Raw genomic sequence first — 10371 nt, 5'->3', positions numbered from 1 at the left:
AAAGGAGATATCTGAAGAAATAGTGGAGGCGTTAGTTATGATCTTTCAAAAGTCACTGGAGTCAGGGAAAGTACCAGAGGATTGGAAAATCGCTGTTGTAACCCCCCTGTTCAAGAAGGGAACAAGGAAAAATATGGAAAATTATAGGCCAATTAGCCTAACCTCGGTTGTTGGCAAGATTCTAGAATCCATTGTTAAGGATGAGATTTCTAAATTCTTGGAAATGCAGGGTCAGATTAGGACAAGTCAGCATGGATTTAGTAAGGGGAGGTCGTGCCTGACAAACCTGTTAGAGTTCTTTGAAGAGATAACAAATAGGTTAGACCAAGGAGAGCCAATGGATGTTATCTATCTTGACTTCCAAAAGGCCTTTGATAAGGTGCCTCACGGGAGACTGCTGAGTAAAATAAGGGCCCATGGTATTCGAGGCAAGGTACTAACATGGATTGACGATTGGCTGTCAGGCAGAAGGCAGAGAGTTGGGATAAAAGGTTCTTTTTCGGAATGGCAACCGGTGACGAGTGGTGTCCCGCAGGGTTCAGTGTTGGGGCCACAGCTGTTCTCTTTATATATTAACAATCTAGATGACGGGACTGGGGGCATTCTGGCTAAGTTTGCCGATGATACAAAGATAGGTGGAGGGGCAGGTAGTATGGAGGAGGTGGGGAGGCTGCAGAAAGATTTAGACAGTTTCGGAGAGTGGTCCAAGAAATGGCTGATGAAATTCAACGTGGGCAAGTGCGAGGTCTTGCACTTTGGAAAAAAGAATACAGGCATGGACTATTTTCTAAACGGTGACAAAATTCATAATGCTAAATGCAAAGGGACTTGGGAGTCCTAGTCCAGGATTCTCTAAAGGTAAACTTGCAGGTTGAGTCCGTAATTAAGAAAGCAAATGCAATGTTGTCATTCATTTCAAGAGGCTTGGAATATAAAAGCAGGGATGTACGTCTGAAGCTTTATAAAGCATTAGTTAGGCCCCATTTAGAATACTGTGAGCAATTTTGGGCCCCACACCTCAGGAAGGACATACTGGCACTGGAGCGGGTCCAGCGGAGATTCACACGGATGATCCCAGGAATGGTAGGCCTAACACACGATGAACGTCTGAGGATCCTGGGATTATATTCATTGGAGTTTAGGAGGTTGAGGGGAGATCTAATAGAAACTTACAAGATAATGAATGGCTTAGATAGGGTGGATGTAGGGAAGTTGTTTCCATTAGCAGGGGAGACTAGGACCCGGGGGCACAGACTTAGAATAAAAGGGAGTCACTTTAGAACAGAGATGAGGAGAAATTTCTTCAGTCAGAGAGTGGTGGGTCTGTGGAATTCATTGCCACAGAGGGCGGTGGAGGCCGGGACGTTGAGTGTCTTTAAGACAGAAGTTGATAAATTCTTGATTTCTCAAGGAATTAAGTGCTATGGAGAGAGAGCGGGTAAATGGAGTTGAAATCAGCCATGATTGAATGGTGGAGTGGACTCGATGGGCCGAATGGCCTTACTTCCGCTCCTATGTCTTATGGACTCCTTGCAGTTCCAGCAGCGCCCACTACCGAGTCCTGGCGCTGCTAGTACTGCTAGAGCTGCCCGGGGCTTCCCCCCACTTGGGGACGGAATCAAACCTCAGCTTGTTTAGGCCACCCACGTGTGTTATTGCTGTGGGGAAGCCTTTTTAAAGTCAGTCAATTTCAATTTTAGATTTATTGTCACGTGTACTGAGGTACAGTGAAAAGTATGATTCTGTATGCAGTCCAGGCAGATTGTTCCATACATGAAAAACACAGGACATACGATGAATACACAATGTAAATACATAGACATCAGGTGGTGCTACACAGTAGAGAAGATGCATGGAGAAATGACTTCAGTCCATAAGAGGGTCATTCAGGAGTAAACGCGGGGAAGAAGCTGTTTTTGAGTCTGTTCGTGCGTGTTCTCAGACTTTTGTATCTCCTGCCCGATGGAAGAAGCTGGAAGAGTGAGTAAGCCGGGTGGGAGGGGTCTTTGATTATGCTGTCCACTGTCCCCAGGCAGCAGGAGGTGTAGACAGTCAATAGATGGGAGGTGGATTTGTGTGATGGACTGGGCTGTGTTCATGACCCTCTGTAGTTTCTGACGGTCTTGGGCCGAGCAGTTACTAAACCAGGCTTTGATACAGCCTGATAGGATGCTTTCTATGGTGCAGCTGTAAAAGTTGGTAAGTGTCAATGTGGACATGCCAAATTTCCTGAGTTTCCTGAGGAAGTATCGGCGCTGCTGTGCTTTCTTGGTGGTAGTGTCGACGGCGGTGGATCAAGACAGATTGGTGGTGATGTGCACACCTAGGAATTTGAAGCTATCAACCATCTCCACCTCGGCACCATTGATGCAGACAGGAGTGTGTACGATACTTCACTTCCTGAAGTCAATGGCCAGCTCCTTAGTTTTGCTGACATTGACTGAAGCAATTTTTTTTCTCTTGCCAAATGTCCCCACCTCACCCCATAAAATGTAGCCCATGGATTTGCATGCTCTCCACTTGTTAAGTATCAGGAATGTCAATTTTGGAACACATACCGGCCCATGTCTATTCTAAATGCTGTGAGCTATGAATTTAAACAGGCGGCTCAGCAGTTTCAACCTGCACAACACCAGGAAACCACATTGCACTTTGAGGAGGCTGAGTTCTGCAGTGGAGCCACTTCAGGACCTTCCTTATAGCTTCTTTAAAATCTATTTTAAAAATTTAATTTAGAGTACCCAATTCTTTTTCTTTCCAGTTAAAGGGCAATTTATCGTGGCCAATTCACCTACGCTGCACATCTTTTTGGGTTGTGGGGTGAGGCCCAAGCAGACACGGGGAGAGTGTGCAAACTCCACATGGACAGTGACCCGGGGCCGGAATCGAACCCGGGTTCTCGGTGCCGTGAGGCAGCAGTGCTAACCACTGCGCCGCCCTGACATTCCTTACAACTGGTGTCAATAGAGTGCCCCAGCATTCAGAAATACCTTGTTCGAGAGTCTGCATAATTGTGGCAACATTCATTATTTCTTAACAAAAAGAAGTCATTGAAATTTTAGATAAGGCGATTGCCCAATCTACAGAAAGAAAGCTAACGCGACTAAGGAATACTATTTCGCTTCCTCTGAATTTCCTTCCTCTTTGCGCGAGGGGCAGGGGCTTAGATACCTTTGTTTGAAATAAGCACTTTTCAGACTGGAACCAAATACCCCCCAAAATGCTGGAAAATCTCAGCAGGTCTGTGGAGAGGAAACATTTCAGCTTCGGTGACCTTTCACCAGAACGAGCAGCTTTTGATTTCCAGCATCTGCTATAGTTTGCTTTTGACCTTCCCGACTGTCTTGCTTCTTGAGTCTGAGTGGGCGTTAAACCTATTACGATCCCGGACCAGACTCCAACAGTGTCTAAGATACTGGACAGAAAACCCAATATTTAATTTTAATTTTGTAAGACTGTGAGGAAAGGATACCTCGCTCCAGGACTGATTTCACACAAAATAGGGATATGGTATATTAAAACAACCTTTATTACTCACACAGTATTAAAATATCTCTAACATCATACGAGAAAAATAGCTTACAATTACTCGTTTAAACAATGCTAATCAACACAGTGACTCAATAACCCTTAACTGTTACCTTTACTTCCACTCAAACAACAGAACCACCTCAGATCTCAATCCACTTTTAAATACAGTTAGCACTCAGACCTACTTGCTAAAGAGATGCTCTTTGAGACTGTTTAAAGGGATAGACCTGAGTCCTGTCAGAACAATGAAGAAACTCTGGATGAAGTCTTCAGAAACTGGCTTTATAGTTTGGCTTCCATCTCCCAACTGAACAATCTCTGCTTCTCTGCTAAGCACAGTAGCTAGCACTATTGCTTCACAGCTCCAGGGTCCCAGGTTCGATTCCCGGCTTAGGTCACTGTCTGTATGGAGTCTACATGTTCTCTCTGTGTCTGCGTGGGTTTCCTCTGGGTTCTCCAGTTTCCACCCACAAGTCCCTAAAGACATGCTGTTAGGTAATTTGGACATTCTGAATTCTCCGTCAGTGTACCCGAACAGGCGGCGGAATGTGGCCATTCAGGGCTTTTCACAGTAACTTCATTGCAGTGTTAATGTAAGCCTACTTGTGACAATAAAGATTATTAATATTAAAAAATGCCTGGTACTCCCTCTCTTCCCATTAGTTACATCATCTTTCTAACTGAACACAAAGGTCTCTAATTAAATATTCCACAGGGAACCCCCTTAAACAAACCAAAACTCCATTAGGTCAAGCTTTTACGATGCCTTAATTGCACCTCTGGCTCCCAAACCTTTCAAACCAGGATTCTTTAAAAACACTGCTGCAGCAATCATACACACACTAATCCAGCCTTTTAACCCTTACTGCACCAAATTCCTGTCATACATCTGAAATTCCTATATTCATCACAAACAGTACCTAGTAGTTTTCTGATTTTCCTTTGCATATTAGTTGTCTTACCATCACATTATTTTATCTGTGCTTCATTCTACTGAACCACGTTTTCTCCAGTGATAGCACTGCCATCTTCTAGACAGGTGTAGTAAATGCAAAGATTGGTGACCACCATTGGCTTATGAGCAACAAAGGGCTTATTAACTAACGGACTATATACTGAGCACAATAATCAATGTCTTCATTCTCAGTGCTGGGATCACCAGTGGCTGCAAAAGCCCACGCTCTGCACCGAGATTCCTGCACTTCTTTCCCATTGGTCGATCAGGTCACATGATCTTTCTGACGCACGCCTCCCACTTAAAGGGGCGAGTGATTACTATCACTCGCCCCTTCAAGTAATTCCCTGGCTACATCAGACTCCTATTTATTGATGACAGCTTTGCCTTCAACACCATAATCCCAGCCAAACTCATACCAAAGCTCCAAAACCTGGGACTTGGCTCCTCCCTCTGCAACTGGATCCTCGACTTTCTGACCCATAGACCACAATCAGTAAGGATAAACAACAAGACCTCAATACCGGGGCCCCGTAAGGCTGCATACTTAGTCCCCTACTATACTCCCTATACACACACGACTGCGTGGCAAAATGTGGCTCCAACTCCATCTCCAAGTTTGCTGATGACATGATGGTAATGGGTTGAATGATTTGATTCGATTTGATTTGATTTGTCACATGTACCGAAGTACAGAGAAAAGTATCTTCTGCGGCGAGAAACGTACACAGTACGTACATAGTAGACACAAGAATAATCAACATTGACAAATGGTACATCGACAAAACAGTGATTGGTTACAGTGCGGAACAAGGGGCCAAACAAAGCAAACAAACCAAATACATGAGTAAGAGCAACATAGGGCGTCGTGAATAGTGTTCTCACAGGGAACAGATCAGTCCGAGGGGGAATCGTTGAGGAGTCCTGTAGCTGTGGGGAAGAAGCTGTTCCTATGTCTGGATGTGCGAGTCTTCAGACTTCTGTATCTTTTGCCTGATGGAAGGGACTGGAAGAAGGCAATGCCTGGGTGGGAGGGGTCTCTGATAATGCTGTCTGCCTTCCTGAGGTGTGTACAGAATCAATGTGGGGGTGGCAAGTTTGTGTGATGCGTTGAGCTGAGTTCGCCACAGTCTGCAGTTTCTTGCGATCTTGGACTGAGCAGTTGCCATACCAGGGTGTGATTGGATCTCGAATAACGACGAGTCAGAATACAGGAGGGAGATAGAGAACTTAGTGGAGTGGTGTAACGATAACAATCTCTCCCTCAATGTCAGGAAAACTAAAGAACTGGTCATTGACCTCAGGAAGCAAAGTATCATACACATCCCTGTCTGCATCAATGGTGCCGAGGTACAGATGGTTGACAGCTTCAAATTCCTTGGTGTGAACATCACCAAAAATCTGTCCTGGTCCACCTATGTCAATGCGATGACCAAGAAAGCACCACAGCGCCTATACTTCCTCAGCAAACTCAGGAAATCTGGCATGTCCACATGAAATCTTACCAACTTTTACAGATGCAGCATAGAAAGTATCCTATCGGGCTGCACCACAGCCTGGTATGGCAACTGCTCGGCCGAAGGCCGTAAGAAACTACAGAGAGTCGTGAACATCGCCTAGTCCATCACGCGAACATGCCTCCCATCCATTGACTCCGTCTACACCTCCTACCCGGCTTATTCACTCTTCCAACTTCTTCCATCAGGCAGGAGATACAAAAGTTTCAGAACACGCACTAACAGATTCAAAAACACCTTCTTCCCCACTATTACCAGACTCCTAACCTCTTATGAACTGATCTGATATCTTCACACATCTTCTCTACGGACTAGTACTACACTCCGCATGCTTCACCTGATGCCGTATCTCTGTATTTACATTGTGTATTTTATGTTTGCCCTATAGTATTTTCTTTTCATGTATGGAATGATCTGTCTGAACTGTACGCAGAACATTACTTTTCACTGTACCTCGGTGACAATAAACAAATCCAATCCCATTATTACAAAGTACATTAATAACTTATGTACCTCTCAAAACATTAACTGGGATATACTATTTTTAACACGGTTCATCAGAAATGCAGTCAGTCAGGGGGCTTTCCCTTTCTCCAGAAATGATTGGCCTGTAGAAGTAGCTTTGGATGATCCTGCTTCACTGGAACTCTGTCTTGGTGGCAGTACATCACTTCCCACTGTTTCCTCAGTTCCACTGGGGGCAGCACTTTGACCTGCCACTGGCTGATCAAGTGCTCCTCTCGTTGGGCAAGCATCACTGCTTGCTGGCACAATTGGATCAGGCCCTGGCAAGGGATCCTGAGACCACTCCCTTCTCCACAAATGGTCTATGTGTTTCTTCGAAAACTTGTCTTGCACTTTCACTTCTTAGGGCAGTGGGCCCGTCTTGGCACAACTTGCAGGACCCAACTTGGTCTGCTTCCAGAATTCTTTACAAGAACTGGGTTGTCCATCTCAAATGCTCTTCCGAATCATGGCTCCTTTTCCAACTCTGCCTCGTCTCCATTCTCCCTGCCAAATTTAGAACTACCCGGGCTCAACCTGGTTCTCGGGGGAAGGAGCAGCGCTCCGAAAGCTAGTGGCTTCGAAACAAACCTGTTGGACTTTAACCTGGTGTTGTAAAACTTCTTACTGTGCTCACCCCAGTCCAACGCCGGCATCTCCACATCATGGTTCTCAGGGGGCAGCCCATCAGCAACTTATCAGGAGTTACACCTGTAGTGGTACGCGGGGTGGTTCTGTCGGCTAACACAAACAGTGCTAACTTGGTTCCTAGTGACACAGGCGATTGCTTCTTGAGACCAGCCTTGAATGCCTGAACTGTGCATTTAGCCAAACTATTCGATGAAGGGTGATATGGCGTGGTACAAATATATTTTGTTCTGTTAAATGTCATGACCTTCTGGAGTTCACATTTGTGAATGCCGCTCCATTGTCCGAGACAAGTGCTTCTGGCGCACCATGAGTGGCGAAACAGCGGTGGAGTTTCTCAACTGTGGTGTATGAAATTGTTGACTTCATTTCAAATACCTCCACTCATTTTGACTGGATGTCCACCAGCAAGAAGAACACAGTGCCCATGAATAGGGCAACGTAATCCACATGAACTCTCACCCAACGTCGACCCGCCCATTCTCTTGGGGTGCAAGGGACCGGAGGCTGGCAACTTTTGGTAGAAATGGCAGCGGTTACATCGGAGAAGGAGGCAATTCAGCCCTTCCAGCCTGCGCTGCCGTTCAATCAGATCATGGCTGGTCTCTTCCTGGTCTCAGATCCACCTCCCACCTGTTGCCCATATCCCTTCAACCCGTTTTTTAAATCAGAAATATATCTATCTCCTTCTTGAAACCATTTTCAACGCAGCACGGTAGCATAGTGGTTGGCACAATTGCTTCACAGCTCCAGGGTCCCGGGTTCGATTCCCGGCTTGGGTCACTGTCTGTGCGAGTCTGCATGTTCTCTCCGTGTGTGCGTGGGTTTCCTCCGGGTGCTCCGGTTTCCTCCCACAGTCCAAAGATGTGCAGGTTAGGTGGATTGGCCATGATCAATTGCCCTTAACGTCCAAAATTGCCCTTAATGTTGGGTGGGGTTACTGGGTGATGGGGATAGGGTGGGGGTGTGGTTTTGAGTAGGGTGCTCTTTCAAAGAGCCGCTACATACTCGATGGGCTGAATGGCCTCCTTCGGCACTGTAAATTCTATGATTCTATGATTTAATTCCTCAGATCCTACCGCACTATGGGGCAGCGAGTTGCATATATTCACCACCCTCTGTGAGAAGTAGTTCCTCCTCAACTCAGTTCTAAATCTAACTATCTTGACCTATATCTGTGACCTCTCATTCAAGATTGTCCCACAAGGGGGAACATTTGGTCTACCTTGACTTTATAAATCCCATTTAGTATCTTATACACCTCGATCAGATCCCCCTCATCCTTCTAAACTCCAGCGAGTATAAGCCCAAACTGTTTAATCTCTCCTCCTACATCAACTCTTTCATCCCAGAATTAATCTGGTGAACCTCCTCTGACCTGTTACATTATTAACCCTTTCTATATCTACATCAATTCCAGGCCACCGCTCGCGGCTTCTCAACAGCATTTTCATCTTTGGAGGTGCGTGAATGGGCACCATGTAGTTCATCAAGCAGTGAGTGTCTTCCTGTTATGGGGACAATCACTCTCGTCCACAAAGGATGACACCATCCTCGCAACTACGCTCATCTTTCCTGAGCTGACGAGGCTTGATTTCCTCCAAAGCTTTCTCATTCTGCCACCCGTGCAGTATCATATGTTTAACCATCAATAACAGTGGGTCTCTATTACTCCAGTGTTTAATTTGCTGCGCTGTCACAGGGAAGGAGTCCAGAAAGTTTAAGGTTATTACAATCTCTTATGATCCTGGAGGGGTGACATTCTTTCTGGTAATGGAAGTCTACTTAAGGTGCCTGCATTTGTTATGTGAGCCCCTAGCCAATAATAAGAACAGCACCCAATGTGTATCCTAGGCTATTGAGTTGGATGATCAGCCCTGATCGTGATGAATGGTGGAGCAGGCTCGAAGGGCCAAAAGGGCCTATCTTCTATGTATCTATGTATGTATCCAGCAGAAACAATTGGTGGAATGCTTTTATCTTCTTTGAAGAGCGCAAAAAGTGTTTTGTGGTCTGTGATGATAGTGAAATGTCTCCTGGAAAATGTACTGATGAAGCTTCTTGATGCCATAGACAAGAGCCAGGCCTCTTTTTTCGATTTGGGAGTATCCTCTTTCCACATCGGTTAGGGTTCTTGATACATACCCAATGGGTCCCCCAGACCCGTCCTCCATTGTCTGGGATAACACAGCTCCTACCCCCTATGGTGATGTATCGCATGTAAGGGGTCGAAATGTTCCAACAGCATGAAGACTGGAATTCCTGATTAGCGTGGTTAAAATCCTCTTCCTGGGGCTTTCCACTCCCACCTCCTGGTGTTTCTTTAACAGCACATGCAATGGTGCTAGCAGTGTCGATACATTCGGGAGGGATCGCCCATATTGGTTGACCATGCCCAGGAAAGATCTGAATTTGGAGGTGTTCTTTGGGGCCGGTGCCTCAGTAATTGCTTTCACTTTGCTTTTATGGGGTGTAACAGCTGAGCATCCACCCGATAACCAAGGTAAACCACTCTGTTTGCTTGGAAGGTGCACTTCTCTCTCTTTAAGCGCATTCCCATCTCTTGAAGCCTCTTCAAAACTTTGTCCAAATTGAGATGTTCCTCTTCAGTGGATCCCATTATTAAAACATGGTCCAAATAAACAACAACCCTGAGCAAACCCTACAGCACACACTCCATAGTCCACTGGAAGATGGCACAAGCCAATGAAACTCCAAATGCTCAACGTTTATATTGGTATAACCCCTTGTGAGTATTTCTGGTGACATATCCTCTTGATGCACCGTCCAGTTCGAACTGTTGGTAAGCGTGGCTCATGTCCTACTTGGTGTATGTCAAAACTCCAACCAACTTTGCATAAAGATCTGCTATTTTGGGGATGGGATACTGATCTACTTTTGCAGCCTGATTTACCATCTACTTTAAATCTCTGCAAATGAGGATGGTCTTGTCTGGTTTGACTACTGGCACAATGGGTGCTGCCCACTTTGCAAATTTTACGCGCTTAATAATGCCCAAATCGTCCAGTCATTTTAATTCAGTTTCTACCTTCTCTACTTATGTGTAAGGCACAGCTCTTGCTCTAAACACTTGTAATCCTTTGATCTTTCCCAATTCCTCCTGGAATACATCTTGGTATTTTTTGTGGCTTTGTGCAGTGCCCCCCCCCCCTCTTTTAATTGAATAATGTCTGGCCAATTTAACTTGATCTCCTG

Source organism: Scyliorhinus torazame, chromosome 7 (genome assembly GCF_047496885.1).
Source record: "Scyliorhinus torazame isolate Kashiwa2021f chromosome 7, sScyTor2.1, whole genome shotgun sequence".
Taxonomy (NCBI): domain Eukaryota; kingdom Metazoa; phylum Chordata; class Chondrichthyes; order Carcharhiniformes; family Scyliorhinidae; genus Scyliorhinus; species Scyliorhinus torazame.
The sequence above is the reverse complement of the archived record's forward strand: the minus strand, read 5'-3'. Positions refer to the sequence as shown.